At 44.0% G+C, this 21,875-nt stretch overlaps 15 non-coding genes across 15 annotated transcripts; all 15 read right to left on the reverse strand.

Annotated features, from left to right (window-relative positions):
* Positions 1 to 486: 486 nt before the first annotated feature.
* Positions 487 to 678, reverse strand: LOC141229433 (U2 spliceosomal RNA). Its single transcript, XR_012296122.1, has one exon. It is a non-coding gene; the product is annotated as a U2 spliceosomal RNA (small nuclear RNA).
* Positions 679 to 3,116: 2,438 nt separating this feature from the next.
* On the reverse strand, positions 3,117 to 3,307 carry LOC141229335 (U2 spliceosomal RNA). The gene has a single exon (XR_012296029.1). It is a non-coding gene; the product is annotated as a U2 spliceosomal RNA (small nuclear RNA).
* Positions 3,308 to 4,422: 1,115 nt separating this feature from the next.
* On the reverse strand, positions 4,423 to 4,616 carry LOC141229424 (U2 spliceosomal RNA). The gene has a single exon (XR_012296115.1). It is a non-coding gene; the product is annotated as a U2 spliceosomal RNA (small nuclear RNA).
* Positions 4,617 to 7,052: 2,436 nt separating this feature from the next.
* LOC141229336 (U2 spliceosomal RNA) lies at positions 7,053 to 7,243 on the reverse strand. The gene has a single exon (XR_012296030.1). It is a non-coding gene; the product is annotated as a U2 spliceosomal RNA (small nuclear RNA).
* A 1,115-nt stretch (positions 7,244 to 8,358) lies between these two features.
* Positions 8,359 to 8,549, reverse strand: LOC141229337 (U2 spliceosomal RNA). Its single transcript, XR_012296031.1, has one exon. It is a non-coding gene; the product is annotated as a U2 spliceosomal RNA (small nuclear RNA).
* A 1,108-nt stretch (positions 8,550 to 9,657) lies between these two features.
* Positions 9,658 to 9,848, reverse strand: LOC141229338 (U2 spliceosomal RNA). Its single transcript, XR_012296032.1, has one exon. It is a non-coding gene; the product is annotated as a U2 spliceosomal RNA (small nuclear RNA).
* A 1,108-nt stretch (positions 9,849 to 10,956) lies between these two features.
* On the reverse strand, positions 10,957 to 11,147 carry LOC141229339 (U2 spliceosomal RNA). Its single transcript, XR_012296033.1, has one exon. It is a non-coding gene; the product is annotated as a U2 spliceosomal RNA (small nuclear RNA).
* Positions 11,148 to 12,262: 1,115 nt separating this feature from the next.
* On the reverse strand, positions 12,263 to 12,453 carry LOC141229341 (U2 spliceosomal RNA). The gene has a single exon (XR_012296035.1). It is a non-coding gene; the product is annotated as a U2 spliceosomal RNA (small nuclear RNA).
* Positions 12,454 to 13,568: 1,115 nt separating this feature from the next.
* Positions 13,569 to 13,759, reverse strand: LOC141229342 (U2 spliceosomal RNA). The gene has a single exon (XR_012296036.1). It is a non-coding gene; the product is annotated as a U2 spliceosomal RNA (small nuclear RNA).
* Positions 13,760 to 14,874: 1,115 nt separating this feature from the next.
* On the reverse strand, positions 14,875 to 15,065 carry LOC141229343 (U2 spliceosomal RNA). The gene has a single exon (XR_012296037.1). It is a non-coding gene; the product is annotated as a U2 spliceosomal RNA (small nuclear RNA).
* Positions 15,066 to 16,180: 1,115 nt separating this feature from the next.
* LOC141229344 (U2 spliceosomal RNA) lies at positions 16,181 to 16,371 on the reverse strand. Its single transcript, XR_012296038.1, has one exon. It is a non-coding gene; the product is annotated as a U2 spliceosomal RNA (small nuclear RNA).
* A 1,115-nt stretch (positions 16,372 to 17,486) lies between these two features.
* Positions 17,487 to 17,677, reverse strand: LOC141229390 (U2 spliceosomal RNA). Its single transcript, XR_012296084.1, has one exon. It is a non-coding gene; the product is annotated as a U2 spliceosomal RNA (small nuclear RNA).
* A 1,115-nt stretch (positions 17,678 to 18,792) lies between these two features.
* On the reverse strand, positions 18,793 to 18,983 carry LOC141229345 (U2 spliceosomal RNA). The gene has a single exon (XR_012296039.1). It is a non-coding gene; the product is annotated as a U2 spliceosomal RNA (small nuclear RNA).
* Positions 18,984 to 20,098: 1,115 nt separating this feature from the next.
* Positions 20,099 to 20,289, reverse strand: LOC141229346 (U2 spliceosomal RNA). Its single transcript, XR_012296040.1, has one exon. It is a non-coding gene; the product is annotated as a U2 spliceosomal RNA (small nuclear RNA).
* A 1,115-nt stretch (positions 20,290 to 21,404) lies between these two features.
* LOC141229369 (U2 spliceosomal RNA) lies at positions 21,405 to 21,595 on the reverse strand. Its single transcript, XR_012296063.1, has one exon. It is a non-coding gene; the product is annotated as a U2 spliceosomal RNA (small nuclear RNA).
* Between the last annotated feature and the right edge of the window lie 280 nt (positions 21,596 to 21,875).

Consider the following 21,875-nt stretch of genomic DNA (forward strand, 5'->3'; position numbering starts at 1 on the left):
CAGAAAAGGCATTGTAGCAAACCAAAAAAGAAATTTTAAACGCAGCAGAGTAACCAGCGCACATACCTGTTAGCTCAGGTGAGTTTAAAAGGCTGCTGTTGATAACAAGGGCATTTGCTAAATAGATGGTGTGTGTGCAACAATATACTGAAAGGTCAATTATATTGTGCAGCTTATCTCACCACCTGTAGTTATTTAGGTGAAAGCTCCAAAATGCTTGCCTAATATGTCTGTTTATCCAAAAGGAAGTAAAAAGGGAGAGCTAGAAAGATAGCATTGCATCACATTACATGGCAATGCAATGCACAGTTGCTGAAGTTGAACCAAAATGAGCTTGTAATCTGGCTTCTGCAACTTTAAACATGAAAAATCCAATGAGGAGAAGAAAAGCAAAGCCAAAGAGTCCATCCCAAAATCCGACAAACAAGCAAAATGAACAAAAAACATTGAATTCAATTCTTTCTGATTTTAGAAACTGCATTAAAGAAGGGGTGCACCGGTCCTGGAGATACTGCAATACCAGGTCAATGCGTGGAGTGGACAGAGCAAGCTCTTTTTCCATCTCCCTGTTCTAAAAATCCATTTAATATATGGTCCCCAGATAGGGGACGTATCAGATATTAAACTGATAAGAACAGATTTTTTTTTTTTTTTTTTTTCCAAACACTCAGAAATTAAGTTTTATAATCTTAAATCATATATCACTAAACTCAAGATTTTAGTTCCATCATCGTGTTTAGATATTATATTTATATTTTTTCATTTGAATTAATATATATAAAGTTAAACATAACAATTCCTTTACAGTTTCAACAGTTTCCAAACAAATCACAACTGACATTACTTCACCCGGTTTCCCAAACTAAATATCCCCTTTTTCCCTTTTACTTTCCTCCCAACAAAACCCCTTAACTTCTTTTCTTCCTCCTCATGCTCTAACCGCATCTGTTCCCAATCATACTCTTCCTCATCATCTCTGAAAGTCACCACCTTCTCCAAAACTTTACCCTTTTCCTCTTTTACTTCTTTCTTTTCACCAGATACTTTCCTTGATCCACAATTTTCCTGTACCGTTACCTTTTTCTTCACCTTTAAACTTTCAACTTCTTTTCCCTGCTTATTCTCCTCTATAATTATCGCATCAACTTCCTTCTTCATTTTATCACCAATATCTTCCTTTTGTCCTCCAAAGTTCTTTTCAAAAGTTCCTTTGCTGCTTTCCATGTAACAATACCCAGAACTCCCGTTTACCATAATCCTCCCATTATGCAAATTTTCTTCTCCTGTTGTCCACACCAAAAAACGTCTCTTTCCGTTCCAAATACCAACTTTGTTCCTGTATAATTTCTGAAACTTTACCATCTTACATTTAGATTCCAAAAAAACCATTATCTCCTCTATTTCCACAAACGGATTGTCCATGTAAATTATCACACTCTTCGGTTTCCCCATGAATGATGCACTTACTCCAATTTTCCCAGAATCCTCTTCACTCCAGCATTTGAAAAAATGAATGCACTTTTCCTCAGAAACTAGAGTCACATCACAAACTTTACCTTGCTTTATTTCTTGCATACAGTAGATATCCTTCTCCAAAACTTCATGTTTCCTCAAAATTTCCAGAATCCATTTTTCTTCCAAAAAAGTTTCTTCCGTCTCCCGTTTCACAAAAAAACGTAAGCATCTCTTCTTTTTCCAAAACTCCATCTCAACAATCCGTTTTCCTTCCGTTTTTCCTTTTAATCCTCCAAATGTTGCCACCACAGCTATGTGTGGCGACAGTTGCCCCCCACAGCTATGTGTGGTGACAAGGTGATCGCCTCTCGTTGCCCAGGGACTAATCCGACTCCCTAATAGCAGCAGGGGGGTTTAGCTCCACCGATGAGTGTAGCGATCCCCCCAGGCCAAGGAGCCGGGCACCCCAAGCACCTCCCAGTCAAGACCAAGGCAGCAACCGCTAGATCACTGCACTTGATCTTAGCCAAAAGGCCGAGAAGCGATAACCAGAATTGGTTTCAAACTACGGAGCCACCCAAGGATCCTGAAAAGTCCATTTGTGGAGATGAGCTCCTGGACTCCCGTTAAGAAGACATGTTGTCAACCTCTAGATCCCTTACATGCCTGCACTTTTCGGCTTGCTGCTGCTGCAATCCACGCGTTTTAGATCTGCATAACTCCACCTCTTTAAACACAGCACCTTCACCCCCTGCTGTTCCCACCCGCCTCAACACCGTTGGAAGGGAGGAGAACCAATTAAGGCGGGGGGTGGGGTGGAACGAGCAGCTGTCTACCCTTAGCAGGAGGGCTCCTGATTACATACCTCTCCTGCTGCTGCTGCTGCTGGCTGTCCAGCAGCAGACTGAAGGTGGCTGCTGCTGTGCACAGGTATATAAAGGCTCAGAGCCTATTTTGACACGCGCAGCCAGCGTTCCATTGCCACATTCCATCTACTGCAGGCAGGATACCTGGCTGGCTGAATGTCGCTGAGAAGCTCACAGAGACCGCCATAAGCAACAGTTTAACAGAATGCCACAGACTAATCAACCAAACTTTTTGGGTTGGGTTCTCTTTTATAGTCTGCAGGCATTAAATGAAAGAAGTCAGTGTTCCAGCAGAAGGAGACAACGTTTCAGAAAAGGCATTGTAGCAAACCAAAAAAGAAATTTTAAGCGCAGCAGAGTAACCAGCGCACATACCTGTTAGCTCAGGTGAGTTTAAAAGGCTGCTGTTGATAACAAGGGCATTTGCTAAATAGATGGTGTGTGTGCAACAATATACTGAAAGGTCAATTATATTGTGCAGCTTATCTCACCACCTGTAGTTATTTAGGTGAAAGCTCCAAAATGCTTGCCTAATATGTCTGTTTATCCAAATGGAAGTAAAAAGGGAGAGCTAGAAAGATAGCATTGCATCACATTACATGGCAATGCAATGCACAGTTGCTGAAGTTGAACCAAAATGAGCTTGTAATCTGGCTTCTGCAACTTTGAACATGAAAAATCCAATGAGGAGAAGAAAAGAAAAGCCAAAGAGTCCATCCCAAAATCCGACAAACAAGCAAAATGAACAAAAAACATTGAATTCAATTCTTTCTGATTTTAGAAACTGCATTAAAGAAGGGGTGCACCGGTCCTGGAGATACTGCAATACCAGGTCAATGCGTGGAGTGGACAGAGCAAGCTCTTTTTCCATCTCCCTGTTCTAAAAATCCATTTAATATATGGTCCCCAGATAGGGGACGTATCAGATATTAAACTGATAAGAACAGATACTACACTTGATCTTAGCCAAAAGGCCGAGAAGCGATAACCAGAATTGGTTTCAAACTACGGAGCCACCCAAGGATCCTGAAAAGTCCATTTGTGGAGATGAGCTCCTGGACTCCCGTTAAGAAGACATGTTGTCAACCTCTAGATCCCTTACATGCCTGCACTTTTCGGCTTGCTGCTGCTGCAATCCACGCATTTTAGATCTGCATAACTCCACCTCTTTAAACACAGCACCTTCACCCCCTGCTGTTCCCACCCGCCTCAACACCGTTGGAAGGGAGGAGAACCAATTAAGGCGGGGGGTGGGGTGGAACGAGCAGCTGTCTACCCTTAGCAGGAGGGCTCCTGATTACATACCTCTCCTGCTGCTGCTGCTGCTGGCTGTCCAGCAGCAGACTGAAGGTGGCTGCTGCTGTGCACAGGTATATAAAGGCTCAGAGCCTATTATGACACGCGCAGCCAGCGTTCCATTGCCACATTCCATCTACTGCAGGCAGGATACCTGGCTGGCTGAATGTCGCTGAGAAGCTCACAGAGACCGCCATAAGCAACAGTTTAACAGAATGCCACAGACTAATCAACCAAACTTTTTGGGTTGGGTTCTCTTTTATAGTCTGCAGGCATTAAATGAAAGAAGTCAGTGTTCCAGCAGAAGGAGACAACGTTTCAGAAAAGGCATTGTAGCAAACCAAAAAAGAAATTTTAAGCGCAGCAGAGTAACCAGCGCACATACCTGTTAGCTCAGGTGAGTTTAAAAGGCTGCTGTTGATAACAAGGGCATTTGCTAAATAGATGGTGTGTGTGCAACAATATACTGAAAGGTCAATTATATTGTGCAGCTTATCTCACCACCTGTAGTTATTTAGGTGAAAGCTCCAAAATGCTTGCCTAATATGTCTGTTTATCCAAATGGAAGTAAAAAGGGAGAGCTAGAAAGATAGCATTGCATCACATTACATGGCAATGCAATGCACAGTTGCTGAAGTTGAACCAAAATGAGCTTGTAATCTGGCTTCTGCAACTTTGAACATGAAAAATCCAATGAGGAGAAGAAAAGAAAAGCCAAAGAGTCCATCCCAAAATCCGACAAACAAGCAAAATGAACAAAAAACATTGAATTCAATTCTTTCTGATTTTAGAAACTGCATTAAAGAAGGGGTGCACCGGTCCTGGAGATACTGCAATACCAGGTCAATGCGTGGAGTGGACAGAGCAAGCTCTTTTTCCATCTCCCTGTTCTAAAAATCCATTTAATATATGGTCCCCAGATAGGGGACGTATCAGATATTAAACTGATAAGAACAGATTTTTTTTTTTTTTTTTTTTCCAAACACTCAGAAATTAAATTTTATAATCTTAAATCATATATCACTAAACTCAAGATTTTAGTTCCATCATCGTGTTTAGATATTATATTTATATTTTTTCATTTGAATTAATATATATAAAGTTAAACATAACAATTCCTTTACAGTTTCAACAGTTTCCAAACAAATCACAACTGACATTACTTCACCCGGTTTCCCAAACTAAATATCCCCTTTTTCCCTTTTACTTTCCTCCCAACAAAACCCCTTAACTTCTTTTCTTCCTCCTCATGCTCTAACCGCATCTGTTCCCAATCATACTCTTCCTCATCATCTCTGAAAGTCACCACCTTCTCCAAAACTTTACCCTTTTCCTCTTTTACTTCTTTCTTTTCACCAGATACTTTCCTTGATCCACAATTTTCCTGTACCGTTACCTTTTTCTTCACCTTTAAACTTTCAACTTCTTTTCCCTGCTTATTCTCCTCTATAATTATCGCATCAACTTCCTTCTTCATTTTATCACCAATATCTTCCTTTTGTCCTCCAAAGTTCTTTTCAAAAGTTCCTTTGCTGCTTTCCATGTAACAATACCCAGAACTCCCGTTTACCATAATCCTCCCATTATGCAAATTTTCTTCTCCTGTTGTCCACACCAAAAAACGTCTCTTTCCGTTCCAAATACCAACTTTGTTCCTGTATAATTTCTGAAACTTTACCATCTTACATTTAGATTCCAAAAAAACCATTATCTCCTCTATTTCCACAAACGGATTGTCCATGTAAATTATCACACTCTTCGGTTTCCCCATGAATGATGCACTTACTCCAATTTTCCCAGAATCCTCTTCACTCCAGCATTTGAAAAAATGAATGCACTTTTCCTCAGAAACTAGAGTCACATCACAAACTTTACCTTGCTTTATTTCTTGCATACAGTAGATATCCTTCTCCAAAACTTCATGTTTCCTCAAAATTTCCAGAATCCATTTTTCTTCCAAAAAAGTTTCTTCCGTCTCCCGTTTCACAAAAAAACGTAAGCATCTCTTCTTTTTCCAAAACTCCATCTCAACAATCCGTTTTCCTTCCGTTTTTCCTTTTAATCCTCCAAATGTTGCCACCACAGCTATGTGTGGCGACAGTTGCCCCCCACAGCTATGTGTGGTGACAAGGTGATCGCCTCTCGTTGCCCAGGGACTAATCCGACTCCCTAATAGCAGCAGGGGGGTTTAGCTCCACCGATGAGTGTAGCGATCCCCCCAGGCCAAGGAGCCGGGCACCCCAAGCACCTCCCAGTCAAGACCAAGGCAGCAACCGCTAGATCACTGCACTTGATCTTAGCCAAAAGGCCGAGAAGCGATAACCAGAATTGGTTTCAAACTACGGAGCCACCCAAGGATCCTGAAAAGTCCATTTGTGGAGATGAGCTCCTGGACTCCCGTTAAGAAGACATGTTGTCAACCTCTAGATCCCTTACATGCCTGCACTTTTCGGCTTGCTGCTGCTGCAATCCACGCGTTTTAGATCTGCATAACTCCACCTCTTTAAACACAGCACCTTCACCCCCTGCTGTTCCCACCCGCCTCAACACCGTTGGAAGGGAGGAGAACCAATTAAGGCGGGGGGTGGGGTGGAACGAGCAGCTGTCTACCCTTAGCAGGAGGGCTCCTGATTACATACCTCTCCTGCTGCTGCTGCTGCTGGCTGTCCAGCAGCAGACTGAAGGTGGCTGCTGCTGTGCACAGGTATATAAAGGCTCAGAGCCTATTATGACACGCGCAGCCAGCGTTCCATTGCCACATTCCATCTACTGCAGGCAGGATACCTGGCTGGCTGAATGTCGCTGAGAAGCTCACAGAGACCGCCATAAGCAACAGTTTAACAGAATGCCACAGACTAATCAACCAAACTTTTTGGGTTGGGTTCTCTTTTATAGTCTGCAGGCATTAAATGAAAGAAGTCAGTGTTCCAGCAGAAGGAGACAACGTTTCAGAAAAGGCATTGTAGCAAACCAAAAAAGAAATTTTAAGCGCAGCAGAGTAACCAGCGCACATACCTGTTAGCTCAGGTGAGTTTAAAAGGCTGCTGTTGATAACAAGGGCATTTGCTAAATAGATGGTGTGTGTGCAACAATATACTGAAAGGTCAATTATATTGTGCAGCTTATCTCACCACCTGTAGTTATTTAGGTGAAAGCTCCAAAATGCTTGCCTAATATGTCTGTTTATCCAAATGGAAGTAAAAAGGGAGAGCTAGAAAGATAGCATTGCATCACATTACATGGCAATGCAATGCACAGTTGCTGAAGTTGAACCAAAATGAGCTTGTAATCTGGCTTCTGCAACTTTGAACATGAAAAATCCAATGAGGAGAAGAAAAGAAAAGCCAAAGAGTCCATCCCAAAATCCGACAAACAAGCAAAATGAACAAAAAACATTGAATTCAATTCTTTCTGATTTTAGAAACTGCATTAAAGAAGGGGTGCACCGGTCCTGGAGATACTGCAATACCAGGTCAATGCGTGGAGTGGACAGAGCAAGCTCTTTTTCCATCTCCCTGTTCTAAAAATCCATTTAATATATGGTCCCCAGATAGGGGACGTATCAGATATTAAACTGATAAGAACAGATACTACACTTGATCTTAGCCAAAAGGCCGAGAAGCGATAACCAGAATTGGTTTCAAACTACGGAGCCACCCAAGGATCCTGAAAAGTCCATTTGTGGAGATGAGCTCCTGGACTCCCGTTAAGAAGACATGTTGTCAACCTCTAGATCCCTTACATGCCTGCACTTTTCGGCTTGCTGCTGCTGCAATCCACGCGTTTTAGATCTGCATAACTCCACCTCTTTAAACACAGCACCTTCACCCCCTGCTGTTCCCACCCGCCTCAACACCGTTGGAAGGGAGGAGAACCAATTAAGGCGGGGGGTGGGGTGGAACGAGCAGCTGTCTACCCTTAGCAGGAGGGCTCCTGATTACATACCTCTCCTGCTGCTGCTGCTGCTGGCTGTCCAGCAGCAGACTGAAGGTGGCTGCTGCTGTGCACAGGTATATAAAGGCTCAGAGCCTATTATGACACGCGCAGCCAGCGTTCCATTGCCACATTCCATCTACTGCAGGCAGGATACCTGGCTGGCTGAATGTCGCTGAGAAGCTCACAGAGACCGCCATAAGCAACAGTTTAACAGAATGCCACAGACTAATCAACCAAACTTTTTGGGTTGGGTTCTCTTTTATAGTCTGCAGGCATTAAATGAAAGAAGTCAGTGTTCCAGCAGAAGGAGACAACGTTTCAGAAAAGGCATTGTAGCAAACCAAAAAAGAAATTTTAAGCGCAGCAGAGTAACCAGCGCACATACCTGTTAGCTCAGGTGAGTTTAAAAGGCTGCTGTTGATAACAAGGGCATTTGCTAAATAGATGGTGTGTGTGCAACAATATACTGAAAGGTCAATTATATTGTGCAGCTTATCTCACCACCTGTAGTTATTTAGGTGAAAGCTCCAAAATGCTTGCCTAATATGTCTGTTTATCCAAAAGGAAGTAAAAAGGGAGAGCTAGAAAGATAGCATTGCATCACATTACATGGCAATGCAATGCACAGTTGCTGAAGTTGAACCAAAATGAGCTTGTAATCTGGCTTCTGCAACTTTGAACATGAAAAATCCAATGAGGAGAAGAAAAGCAAAGCCAAAGAGTCCATCCCAAAATCCGACAAACAAGCAAAATGAACAAAAAACATTGAATTCAATTCTTTCTGATTTTAGAAACTGCATTAAAGAAGGGGTGCACCGGTCCTGGAGATACTGCAATACCAGGTCAATGCGTGGAGTGGACAGAGCAAGCTCTTTTTCCATCTCCCTGTTCTAAAAATCCATTTAATATATGGTCCCCAGATAGGGGACGTATCAGATATTAAACTGATAAGAACAGATACTACACTTGATCTTAGCCAAAAGGCCGAGAAGCGATAACCAGAATTGGTTTCAAACTACGGAGCCACCCAAGGATCCTGAAAAGTCCATTTGTGGAGATGAGCTCCTGGACTCCCGTTAAGAAGACATGTTGTCAACCTCTAGATCCCTTACATGCCTGCACTTTTCGGCTTGCTGCTGCTGCAATCCACGCGTTTTAGATCTGCATAACTCCACCTCTTTAAACACAGCACCTTCACCCCCTGCTGTTCCCACCCGCCTCAACACCGTTGGAAGGGAGGAGAACCAATTAAGGCGGGGTGGAAAGAGCAGCTGTCTACCCTTAGCAGGAGGGCTCCTGATTACATACCTCTCCTGCTGCTGCTGCTGCTGGCTGTCCAGCAGCAGACTGAAGGTGGCTGCTGCTGTGCACAGGTATATAAAGGCTCAGAGCCTATTATGACACGCGCAGCCAGCGTTCCATTGCCACATTCCATCTACTGCAGGCAGGATACCTGGCTGGCTGAATGTCGCTGAGAAGCTCACAGAGACCGCCATAAGCAACAGTTTAACAGAATGCCACAGACTAATCAACCAAACTTTTTGGGTTGGGTTCTCTTTTATAGTCTGCAGGCATTAAATGAAAGAAGTCAGTGTTCCAGCAGAAGGAGACAACGTTTCAGAAAAGGCATTGTAGCAAACCAAAAAAGAAATTTTAAGCGCAGCAGAGTAACCAGCGCACATACCTGTTAGCTCAGGTGAGTTTAAAAGGCTGCTGTTGATAACAAGGGCATTTGCTAAATAGATGGTGTGTGTGCAACAATATACTGAAAGGTCAATTATATTGTGCAGCTTATCTCACCACCTGTAGTTATTTAGGTGAAAGCTCCAAAATGCTTGCCTAATATGTCTGTTTATCCAAAAGGAAGTAAAAAGGGAGAGCTAGAAAGATAGCATTGCATCACATTACATGGCAATGCAATGCACAGTTGCTGAAGTTGAACCAAAATGAGCTTGTAATCTGGCTTCTGCAACTTTGAACATGAAAAATCCAATGAGGAGAAGAAAAGCAAAGCCAAAGAGTCCATCCCAAAATCCGACAAACAAGCAAAATGAACAAAAAACATTGAATTCAATTCTTTCTGATTTTAGAAACTGCATTAAAGAAGGGGTGCACCGGTCCTGGAGATACTGCAATACCAGGTCAATGCGTGGAGTGGACAGAGCAAGCTCTTTTTCCATCTCCCTGTTCTAAAAATCCATTTAATATATGGTCCCCAGATAGGGGACGTATCAGATATTAAACTGATAAGAACAGATACTACACTTGATCTTAGCCAAAAGGCCGAGAAGCGATAACCAGAATTGGTTTCAAACTACGGAGCCACCCAAGGATCCTGAAAAGTCCATTTGTGGAGATGAGCTCCTGGACTCCCGTTAAGAAGACATGTTGTCAACCTCTAGATCCCTTACATGCCTGCACTTTTCGGCTTGCTGCTGCTGCAATCCACGCGTTTTAGATCTGCATAACTCCACCTCTTTAAACACAGCACCTTCACCCCCTGCTGTTCCCACCCGCCTCAACACCGTTGGAAGGGAGGAGAACCAATTAAGGCGGGGTGGAACGAGCAGCTGTCTACCCTTAGCAGGAGGGCTCCTGATTACATACCTCTCCTGCTGCTGCTGCTGCTGGCTGTCCAGCAGCAGACTGAAGGTGGCTGCTGCTGTGCACAGGTATATAAAGGCTCAGAGCCTATTATGACACGCGCAGCCAGCGTTCCATTGCCACATTCCATCTACTGCAGGCAGGATACCTGGCTGGCTGAATGTCGCTGAGAAGCTCACAGAGACCGCCATAAGCAACAGTTTAACAGAATGCCACAGACTAATCAACCAAACTTTTTGGGTTGGGTTCTCTTTTATAGTCTGCAGGCATTAAATGAAAGAAGTCAGTGTTCCAGCAGAAGGAGACAACGTTTCAGAAAAGGCATTGTAGCAAACCAAAAAATAAATTTTAAGCGCAGCAGAGTAACCAGCGCACATACCTGTTAGCTCAGGTGAGTTTAAAAGGCTGCTGTTGATAACAAGGGCATTTGCTAAATAGATGGTGTGTGTGCAACAATATACTGAAAGGTCAATTATATTGTGCAGCTTATCTCACCACCTGTAGTTATTTAGGTGAAAGCTCCAAAATGCTTGCCTAATATGTCTGTTTATCCAAAAGGAAGTAAAAAGGGAGAGCTAGAAAGATAGCATTGCATCACATTACATGGCAATGCAATGCACAGTTGCTGAAGTTGAACCAAAATGAGCTTGTAATCTGGCTTCTGCAACTTTGAACATGAAAAATCCAATGAGGAGAAGAAAAGCAAAGCCAAAGAGTCCATCCCAAAATCCGACAAACAAGCAAAATGAACAAAAAACATTGAATTCAATTCTTTCTGATTTTAGAAACTGCATTAATGAAGGGGTGCACCGGTCCTGGAGATACTGCAATACCAGGTCAATGCGTGGAGTGGACAGAGCAAGCTCTTTTTCCATCTCCCTGTTCTAAAAATCCATTTAATATATGGTCCCCAGATAGGGGACGTATCAGATATTAAACTGATAAGAACAGATACTACACTTGATCTTAGCCAAAAGGCCGAGAAGCGATAACCAGAATTGGTTTCAAACTACGGAGCCACCCAAGGATCCTGAAAAGTCCATTTGTGGAGATGAGCTCCTGGACTCCCGTTAAGAAGACATGTTGTCAACCTCTAGATCCCTTACATGCCTGCACTTTTCGGCTTGCTGCTGCTGCAATCCACGCGTTTTAGATCTGCATAACTCCACCTCTTTAAACACAGCACCTTCACCCCCTGCTGTTCCCACCCGCCTCAACACCGTTGGAAGGGAGGAGAACCAATTAAGGCGGGGGGTGGGGTGGAACGAGCAGCTGTCTACCCTTAGCAGGAGGGCTCCTGATTACATACCTCTCCTGCTGCTGCTGCTGCTGGCTGTCCAGCAGCAGACTGAAGGTGGCTGCTGCTGTGCACAGGTATATAAAGGCTCAGAGCCTATTATGACACGCGCAGCCAGCGTTCCATTGCCACATTCCATCTACTGCAGGCAGGATACCTGGCTGGCTGAATGTCGCTGAGAAGCTCACAGAGACCGCCATAAGCAACAGTTTAACAGAATGCCACAGACTAATCAACCAAACTTTTTGGGTTGGGTTCTCTTTTATAGTCTGCAGGCATTAAATGAAAGAAGTCAGTGTTCCAGCAGAAGGAGACAACGTTTCAGAAAAGGCATTGTAGCAAACCAAAAAAGAAATTTTAAGCGCAGCAGAGTAACCAGCGCACATACCTGTTAGCTCAGGTGAGTTTAAAAGGCTGCTGTTGATAACAAGGGCATTTGCTAAATAGATGGTGTGTGTGCAACAATATACTGAAAGGTCAATTATATTGTGCAGCTTATCTCACCACCTGTAGTTATTTAGGTGAAAGCTCCAAAATGCTTGCCTAATATGTCTGTTTATCCAAAAGGAAGTAAAAAGGGAGAGCTAGAAAGATAGCATTGCATCACATTACATGGCAATGCAATGCACAGTTGCTGAAGTTGAACCAAAATGAGCTTGTAATCTGGCTTCTGCAACTTTGAACATGAAAAATCCAATGAGGAGAAGAAAAGCAAAGCCAAAGAGTCCATCCAAAAATCCGACAAACAAGCAAAATGAACAAAAAACATTGAATTCAATTCTTTCTGATTTTAGAAACTGCATTAAAGAAGGGGTGCACCGGTCCTGGAGATACTGCAATACCAGGTCAATGCGTGGAGTGGACAGAGCAAGCTCTTTTTCCATCTCCCTGTTCTAAAAATCCATTTAATATATGGTCCCCAGATAGGGGACGTATCAGATATTAAACTGATAAGAACAGATACTACACTTGATCTTAGCCAAAAGGCCGAGAAGCGATAACCAGAATTGGTTTCAAACTACGGAGCCACCCAAGGATCCTGAAAAGTCCATTTGTGGAGATGAGCTCCTGGACTCCCGTTAAGAAGACATGTTGTCAACCTCTAGATCCCTTACATGCCTGCACTTTTCGGCTTGCTGCTGCTGCAATCCACGCGTTTTAGATCTGCATAACTCCACCTCTTTAAACACAGCACCTTCACCCCCTGCTGTTCCCACCCGCCTCAACACCGTTGGAAGGGAGGAGAACCAATTAAGGCGGGGGGTGGGGTGGAACGAGCAGCTGTCTACCCTTAGCAGGAGGGCTCCTGATTACATACCTCTCCTGCTGCTGCTGCTGCTGGCTGTCCAGCAGCAGACTGAAGGTGGCTGCTGCTGTGCACAGGTATATAAAGGCTCAGAGCCTATTATGACACGCGCAGCCAGCGTTCCATTGCCACATTCCATCTACTGCAGGCAGGATACCTGGCTGGCTGAATGTCGCTGAGAAGCTCACAGAGACCGCCATAAGCAACAGTTTAACAGAATGCCACAGACTAATCAACCAAACTTTTTGGGTTGGGTTCTCTTTTATAGTCTGCAGGCATTAAATGAAAGAAGTCAGTGTTCCAGCAGAAGGAGACAACGTTTCAGAAAAGGCATTGTAGCAAACCAAAAAAGAAATTTTAAGCGCAGCAGAGTAACCAGCGCACATACCTGTTAGCTCAGGTGAGTTTAAAAGGCTGCTGTTGATAACAAGGGCATTTGCTAAATAGATGGTGTGTGTGCAACAATATACTGAAAGGTCAATTATATTGTGCAGCTTATCTCACCACCTGTAGTTATTTAGGTGAAAGCTCCAAAATGCTTGCCTAATATGTCTGTTTATCCAAAAGGAAGTAAAAAGGGAGAGCTAGAAAGATAGCATTGCATCACATTACATGGCAATGCAATGCACAGTTGCTGAAGTTGAACCAAAATGAGCTTGTAATCTGGCTTCTGCAACTTTGAACATGAAAAATCCAATGAGGAGAAGAAAAGCAAAGCCAAAGAGTCCATCCCAAAATCCGACAAACAAGCAAAATGAACAAAAAACATTGAATTCAATTCTTTCTGATTTTAGAAACTGCATTAAAGAAGGGGTGCACCGGTCCTGGAGATACTGCAATACCAGGTCAATGCGTGGAGTGGACAGAGCAAGCTCTTTTTCCATCTCCCTGTTCTAAAAATCCATTTAATATATGGTCCCCAGATAGGGGACGTATCAGATATTAAACTGATAAGAACAGATACTACACTTGATCTTAGCCAAAAGGCCGAGAAGCGATAACCAGAATTGGTTTCAAACTACGGAGCCACCCAAGGATCCTGAAAAGTCCATTTGTGGAGATGAGCTCCTGGACTCCCGTTAAGAAGACATGTTGTCAACCTCTAGATCCCTTACATGCCTGCACTTTTCGGCTTGCTGCTGCTGCAATCCACGCGTTTTAGATCTGCATAACTCCACCTCTTTAAACACAGCACCTTCACCCCCTGCTGTTCCCACCCGCCTCAACACCGTTGGAAGGGAGGAGAACCAATTAAGGCGGGGGGTGGGGTGGAACGAGCAGCTGTCTACCCTTAGCAGGAGGGCTCCTGATTACATACCTCTCCTGCTGCTGCTGCTGCTGGCTGTCCAGCAGCAGACTGAAGGTGGCTGCTGCTGTGCACAGGTATATAAAGGCTCAGAGCCTATTATGACACGCGCAGCCAGCGTTCCATTGCCACATTCCATCTACTGCAGGCAGGATACCTGGCTGGCTGAATGTCGCTGAGAAGCTCACAGAGACCGCCATAAGCAACAGTTTAACAGAATGCCACAGACTAATCAACCAAACTTTTTGGGTTGGGTTCTCTTTTATAGTCTGCAGGCATTAAATGAAAGAAGTCAGTGTTCCAGCAGAAGGAGACAACGTTTCAGAAAAGGCATTGTAGCAAACCAAAAAAGAAATTTTAAGCGCAGCAGAGTAACCAGCGCACATACCTGTTAGCTCAGGTGAGTTTAAAAGGCTGCTGTTGATAACAAGGGCATTTGCTAAATAGATGGTGTGTGTGCAACAATATACTGAAAGGTCAATTATATTGTGCAGCTTATCTCACCACCTGTAGTTATTTAGGTGAAAGCTCCAAAATGCTTGCCTAATATGTCTGTTTATCCAAAAGGAAGTAAAAAGGGAGAGCTAGAAAGATAGCATTGCATCACATTACATGGCAATGCAATGCACAGTTGCTGAAGTTGAACCAAAATGAGCTTGTAATCTGGCTTCTGCAACTTTGAACATGAAAAATCCAATGAGGAGAAGAAAAGCAAAGCCAAAGAGTCCATCCCAAAATCCGACAAACAAGCAAAATGAACAAAAAACATTGAATTCAATTCTTTCTGATTTTAGAAACTGCATTAAAGAAGGGGTGCACCGGTCCTGGAGATACTGCAATACCAGGTCAATGCGTGGAGTGGACAGAGCAAGCTCTTTTTCCATCTCCCTGTTCTAAAAATCCATTTAATATATGGTCCCCAGATAGGGGACGTATCAGATATTAAACTGATAAGAACAGATACTACACTTGATCTTAGCCAAAAGGCCGAGAAGCGATAACCAGAATTGGTTTCAAACTACGGAGCCACCCAAGGATCCTGAAAAGTCCATTTGTGGAGATGAGCTCCTGGACTCCCGTTAAGAAGACATGTTGTCAACCTCTAGATCCCTTACATGCCTGCACTTTTCGGCTTGCTGCTGCTGCAATCCACGCGTTTTAGATCTGCATAACTCCACCTCTTTAAACACAGCACCTTCACCCCCTGCTGTTCCCACCCGCCTCAACACCGTTGGAAGGGAGGAGAACCAATTAAGGCGGGGGGTGGGGTGGAACGAGCAGCTGTCTACCCTTAGCAGGAGGGCTCCTGATTACATACCTCTCCTGCTGCTGCTGCTGCTGGCTGTCCAGCAGCAGACTGAAGGTGGCTGCTGCTGTGCACAGGTATATAAAGGCTCAGAGCCTATTATGACACGCGCAGCCAGCGTTCCATTGCCACATTCCATCTACTGCAGGCAGGATACCTGGCTGGCTGAATGTCGCTGAGAAGCTCACAGAGACCGCCATAAGCAACAGTTTAACAGAATGCCACAGACTAATCAACCAAACTTTTTGGGTTGGGTTCTCTTTTATAGTCTGCAGGCATTAAATGAAAGAAGTCAGTGTTCCAGCAGAAGGAGACAACGTTTCAGAAAAGGCATTGTAGCAAACCAAAAAAGAAATTTTAAGCGCAGCAGAGTAACCAGCGCACATACCTGTTAGCTCAGGTGAGTTTAAAAGGCTGCTGTTGATAACAAGGGCATTTGCTAAATAGATGGTGTGTGTGCAACAATATACTGAAAGGTCAATTATATTGTGCAGCTTATCTCACCACCTGTAGTTATTTAGGTGAAAGCTCCAAAATGCTTGCCTAATATGTCTGTTTATCCAAAAGGAAGTAAAAAGGGAGAGCTAGAAAGATAGCATTGCATCACATTACATGGCAATGCAATGCACAGTTGCTGAAGTTGAACCAAAATGAGCTTGTAATCTGGCTTCTGCAACTTTGAACATGAAAAATCCAATGAGGAGAAGAAAAGCAAAGCCAAAGAGTCCATCCCAAAATCCGACAAACAAGCAAAATGAACAAAAAACATTGAATTCAATTCTTTCTGATTTTAGAAACTGCATTAAAGAAGGGGTGCACCGGTCCTGGAGATACTGCAATACCAGGTCAATGCGTGGAGTGGACAGAGCAAGCTCTTTTTCCATCTCCCTGTTCTAAAAATCCATTTAATATATGGTCCCCAGATAGGGGACGTATCAGATATTAAACTGATAAGAACAGATACTACACTTGATCTTAGCCAAAAGGCCGAGAAGCGATAACCAGAATTGGTTTCAAACTACGGAGCCACCCAAGGATCCTGAAATGTCCATTTGTGGAGATGAGCTCCTGGACTCCCGTTAAGAAGACATGTTGTCAACCTCTAGATCCCTTACATGCCTGCACTTTTCGGCTTGCTGCTGCTGCAATCCACGCGTTTTAGATCTGCATAACTCCACCTCTTTAAACACAGCACCTTCACCCCCTGCTGTTCCCACCCGCCTCAACACCGTTGGAAGGGAGGAGAACCAATTAAGGCGGGGGGTGGGGTGGAACGAGCAGCTGTCTACCCTTAGCAGGAGGGCTCCTGATTACATACCTCTCCTGCTGCTGCTGCTGCTGGCTGTCCAGCAGCAGACTGAAGGTGGCTGCTGCTGTGCACAGGTATATAAAGGCTCAGAGCCTATTATGACACGCGCAGCCAGCGTTCCATTGCCACATTCCATCTACTGCAGGCAGGATACCTGGCTGGCTGAATGTCGCTGAGAAGCTCACAGAGACCGCCATAAGCAACAGTTTAACAGAATGCCACAGACTAATCAACCAAACTTTTTGGGTTGGGTTCTCTTTTATAGTCTGCAGGCATTAAATGAAAGAAGTCAGTGTTCCAGCAGAAGGAGACAACGTTTCAGAAAAGGCATTGTAGCAAACCAAAAAAGAAATTTTAAGCGCAGCAGAGTAACCAGCGCACATACCTGTTAGCTCAGGTGAGTTTAAAAGGCTGCTGTTGATAACAAGGGCATTTGCTAAATAGATGGTGTGTGTGCAACAATATACTGAAAGGTCAATTATATTGTGCAGCTTATCTCACCACCTGTAGTTATTTAGGTGAAAGCTCCAAAATGCTTGCCTAATATGTCTGTTTATCCAAAAGGAAGTAAAAAGGGAGAGCTAGAAAGATAGCATTGCATCACATTACATGGCAATGCAATGCACAGTTGCTGATGTTGAACCAAAATGAGCTTGTAATCTGGCTTCTGCAACTTTGAACATGAAAAATCCAATGATGAGAAGAAAAGCAAAGCCAAAGAGTCCATCCCAAAATCCGACAAACAAGCAAAATGAACAAAAAACATTGAATTCAATTCTTTCTGATTTTAGAAACTGCATTAAAGAAGGGGTGCACCGGTCCTGGAGATACTGCAATTCCAGGTCAATGCGTGGAGTGGACAGAGCAAGCTCTTTTACCATCTCCCTGTTCTAAAAATCCATTTAATATATGGTCCCCAGATAGGGGACGTATCAGATATTAAACTGATAAGAACAGATACTACACTTGATCTTAGCCAAAAGGCCGAGAAGCGATAACCAGAATTGGTTTCAAACTACGGAGCCACCCAAGGATCCTGAAAAGTCCATTTGTGGAGATGAGCTCCTGGACTCCCGTTAAGAAGACATGTTGTCAACCTCTAGATCCCTTACATGCCTGCACTTTTCGGCTTGCTGCTGCTGCAATCCACGCGTTTTAGATCTGCATAACTCCACCTCTTTAAACACAGCACCTTCACCCCCTGCTGTTCCCACCCGCCTCAACACCGTTGGAAGGGAGGAGAACCAATTAAGGCGGGGGGTGGGGTGGAACGAGCAGCTGTCTACCCTTAGCAGGAGGGCTCCTGATTACATACCTCTCCTGCTGCTGCTGCTGCTGGCTGTCCAGCAGCAGACTGAAGGTGGCTGCTGCTGTGCACAGGTATATAAAGGCTCAGAGCCTATTATGACACGCGCAGCCAGCGTTCCATTGCCACATTCCATCTACTGCAGGCAGGATACCTGGCTGGCTGAATGTCGCTGAGAAGCTCACAGAGACCGCCATAAGCAACAGTTTAACAGAATGCCACAGACTAATCAACCAAACTTTTTGGGTTGGGTTCTCTTTTATAGTCTGCAGGCATTAAATGAAAGAAGTCAGTGTTCCAGCAGAAGGAGACAACGTTTCAGAAAAGGCATTGTAGCAAACCAAAAAAGAAATTTTAAGCGCAGCAGAGTAACCAGCGCACATACCTGTTAGCTCAGGTGAGTTTAAAAGGCTGCTGTTGATAACAAGGGCATTTGCTAAATAGATGGTGTGTGTGCAACAATATACTGAAAGGTCAATTATATTGTGCAGCTTATCTCACCACCTGTAGTTATTTAGGTGAAAGCTCCAAAATGCTTGCCTAATATGTCTGTTTATCCAAAAGGAAGTAAAAAGGGAGAGCTAGAAAGATAGCATTGCATCACATTACATGGCAATGCAATGCACAGTTGCTGAAGTTGAACCAAAATGAGCTTGTAATCTGGCTTCTGCAACTTTGAACATGAAAAATCCAATGAGGAGAAGAAAAGCAAAGCCAAAGAGTCCATCCCAAAATCCGACAAACAAGCAAAATGAACAAAAAACATTGAATTCAATTCTTTCTGATTTTAGAAACTGCATTAAAGAAGGGGTGCACCGGTCCTGGAGATACTGCAATACCAGGTCAATGCGTGGAGTGGACAGAGCAAGCTCTTTTTCCATCTCCCTGTTCTAAAAATCCATTTAATATATGGTCCCCAGATAGGGGACGTATCAGATATTAAACTGATAAGAACAGATACTACACTTGATCTTAGCCAAAAGGCCGAGAAGCGATAACCAGAATTGGTTTCAAACTACGGAGCCACCCAAGGATCCTGAAAAGTCCATTTGTGGAGATGAGCTCCTGGACTCCCGTTAAGAAGACATGTTGTCAACCTCTAGATCCCTTACATGCCTGCACTTTTCGGCTTGCTGCTGCTGCAATCCACGCGTTTTAGATCTGCATAACTCCACCTCTTTAAACACAGCACCTTCACCCCCTGCTGTTCCCACCCGCCTCAACACCGTTGGAAGGGAGGAGAACCAATTAAGGCGGGGGGTGGGGTGGAACGAGCAGCTGTCTACCCTTAGCAGGAGGGCTCCTGATTACATACCTCTCCTGCTGCTGCTGCTGCTGGCTGTCCAGCAGCAGACTGAAGGTGGCTGCTGCTGTGCACAGGTATATAAAGGCTCAGAGCCTATTATGACACGCGCAGCCAGCGTTCCATTGCCACATTCCATCTACTGCAGGCAGGATACCTGGCTGGCTGAATGTCGCTGAGAAGCTCACAGAGACCGCCATAAGCAACAGTTTAACAGAATGCCACAGACTAATCAACCAAACTTTTTGGGTTGGGTTCTCTTTTATAGTCTGCAGGCATTAAATGAAAGAAGTCAGTGTTCCAGCAGAAGGAGACAACGTTGCAGAAAAGGCATTGTAGCAAACCAAAAAAGAAATTTTAAGCGCAGCAGAGTAACCAGCGCACATACCTGTTAGCTCAGGTGAGTTTAAAAGGCTGCTGTTGATAACAAGGGCATTTGCTAAATAGATGGTGTGTGTGCAACAATATACTGAAAGGTCAATTATATTGTGCAGCTTATCTCACCACCTGTAGTTATTTAGGTGAAAGCTCCAAAATGCTTGCCTAATATGTCTGTTTATCCAAAAGGAAGTAAAAAGGGAGAGCTAGAAAGATAGCATTGCATCACATTACATGGCAATGCAATGCACAGATGCTGAAGTTGAACCAAAATGAGCTTGTAATCTGGCTTCTGCAACTTTGAACATGAAAAATCCAATGAGGAGAAGAAAAGCAAAGCCAAAGAGTCCATCCCAAAATCCGACAAACAAGCAAAATGAACAAAAAACATTGAATTCAATTCTTTCTGATTTTAGAAACTGCATTAAAGAAGGGGTGCACCGGTCCTGGAGATACTGCAATACCAGGTCAATGCGTGGAGTGGACAGAGCAAGCTCTTTTTCCATCTCCCTGTTCTAAAAATCCATTTAATATATGGTCCCCAGATAGGGGACGTATCAGATATTAAACTGATAAGAACAGATACTACACTTGATCTTAGCCAAAAGGCCGAGAAGCGATAACCAGAATTGGTTTCAAACTACGGAGCCACCCAAGGATCCTGAAAAGTCCATTTGTGGAGATGAGCTCCTGGACTCCCGTTAAGAAGACATGTTGTCAACCTCTAGATCCCTTACATGCCTGCACTTTTCGGCTTGCTGCTGCTGCAATCCACGCGTTTTAGATCTGCATAACTCCACCTCTTTAAACACAGCACCTTCACCCCCTGCTGTTCCCACCCGCCTCAACACCGTTGGAAGGGAGGAGAACCAATTAAGGCAGGGGGTGGGGTGGAACGAGCAGCTGTCTACCCTTAGCAGGAGGGCTCCTGATTACATACCTCTCCTGCTGCTGCTGCTGCTGGCTGTCCAGCAGCAGACTGAAGGTGGCTGCTGCTGTGCACAGGTATATAAAGGCTCAGAGCCTATTATGACACGCGCAGCCAGCGTTCCATTGCCACATTCCATCTACTGCAGGCAGGATACCTGGCTGGCTGAATGTCGCTGAGAAGCTCACAGAGACCGCCATAAGCAACAGTTTAACAGAATGCCACAGACTAATCAACCAAACTTTTTGGGTTGGGTTCTCTTTTATAGTCTGCAGGCATTAAATGAAAGAAGTCAGTGTTCCAGCAGAAGGAGACAACGTTTCAGAAAAGGCATTGTAGCAAACCAAAAAAGAAATTTTAAGCGCAGCAGAGTAACCAGCGCACATACCTGTTAGCTCAGGTGAGTTTAAAAGGCTGCTGTTGATAACAAGGGCATTTGCTAAATAGATGGTGTGTGTGCAACAATATACTGAAAGGTCAATTATATTGTGCAGCTTATCTCACCACCTGTAGTTATTTAGGTGAAAGCTCCAAAATGCTTGCCTAATATGTCTGTTTATCCAAAAGGAAGTAAAAAGGGAGAGCTAGAAAGATAGCATTGCATCACATTACATGGCAATGCAATGCACAGTTGCTGAAGTTGAACCAAAATGAGCTTGTAATCTGGCTTCTGCAACTTTGAACATGAAAAATCCAATGAGGAGAAGAAAAGCAAAGCCAAAGAGTCCATCCCAAAATCCGACAAACAAGCAAAATGAACAAAAAACATTGAATTCAATTCTTTCTGATTTTAGAAACTGCATTAAAGAAGGGGTGCACCGGTCCTGGAGATACTGCAATACCAGGTCAATGCGTGGAGTGGACAGAGCAAGCTCTTTTTCCATCTCCCTGTTCTAAAAATCCATTTAATATATGGTCCCCAGATAGAGGACGTATCAGATATTAAACTGATAAGAACAGATACTACACTTGATCTTAGCCAAAAGGCCGAGAAGCGATAACCAGAATTGGTTTCAAACTACGGAGCCACCCAAGGATCCTGAAAAGTCCATTTGTGGAGATGAGCTCCTGGACTCCCGTTAAGAAGACATGTTGTCAACCTCTAGATCCCTTACATGCCTGCACTTTTCGGCTTGCTGCTGCTGCAATCCACGCGTTTTAGATCTGCATAACTCCACCTCTTTAAACACAGCACCTTCACCCCCTGCTGTTCCCACCCGCCTCAACACCGTTGGAAGGGAGGAGAACCAATTAAGGCGGGGGGTGGGGTGGAACGAGC

The sequence above is a fragment of the Phyllobates terribilis genome, unplaced genomic scaffold (assembly GCF_046119375.1).
Source record: "Phyllobates terribilis strain yellow unplaced genomic scaffold, ASM4611937v1 Scaffold_472__1_contigs__length_1415193, whole genome shotgun sequence".
NCBI lineage: Eukaryota > Metazoa > Chordata > Amphibia > Anura > Dendrobatidae > Phyllobates > Phyllobates terribilis.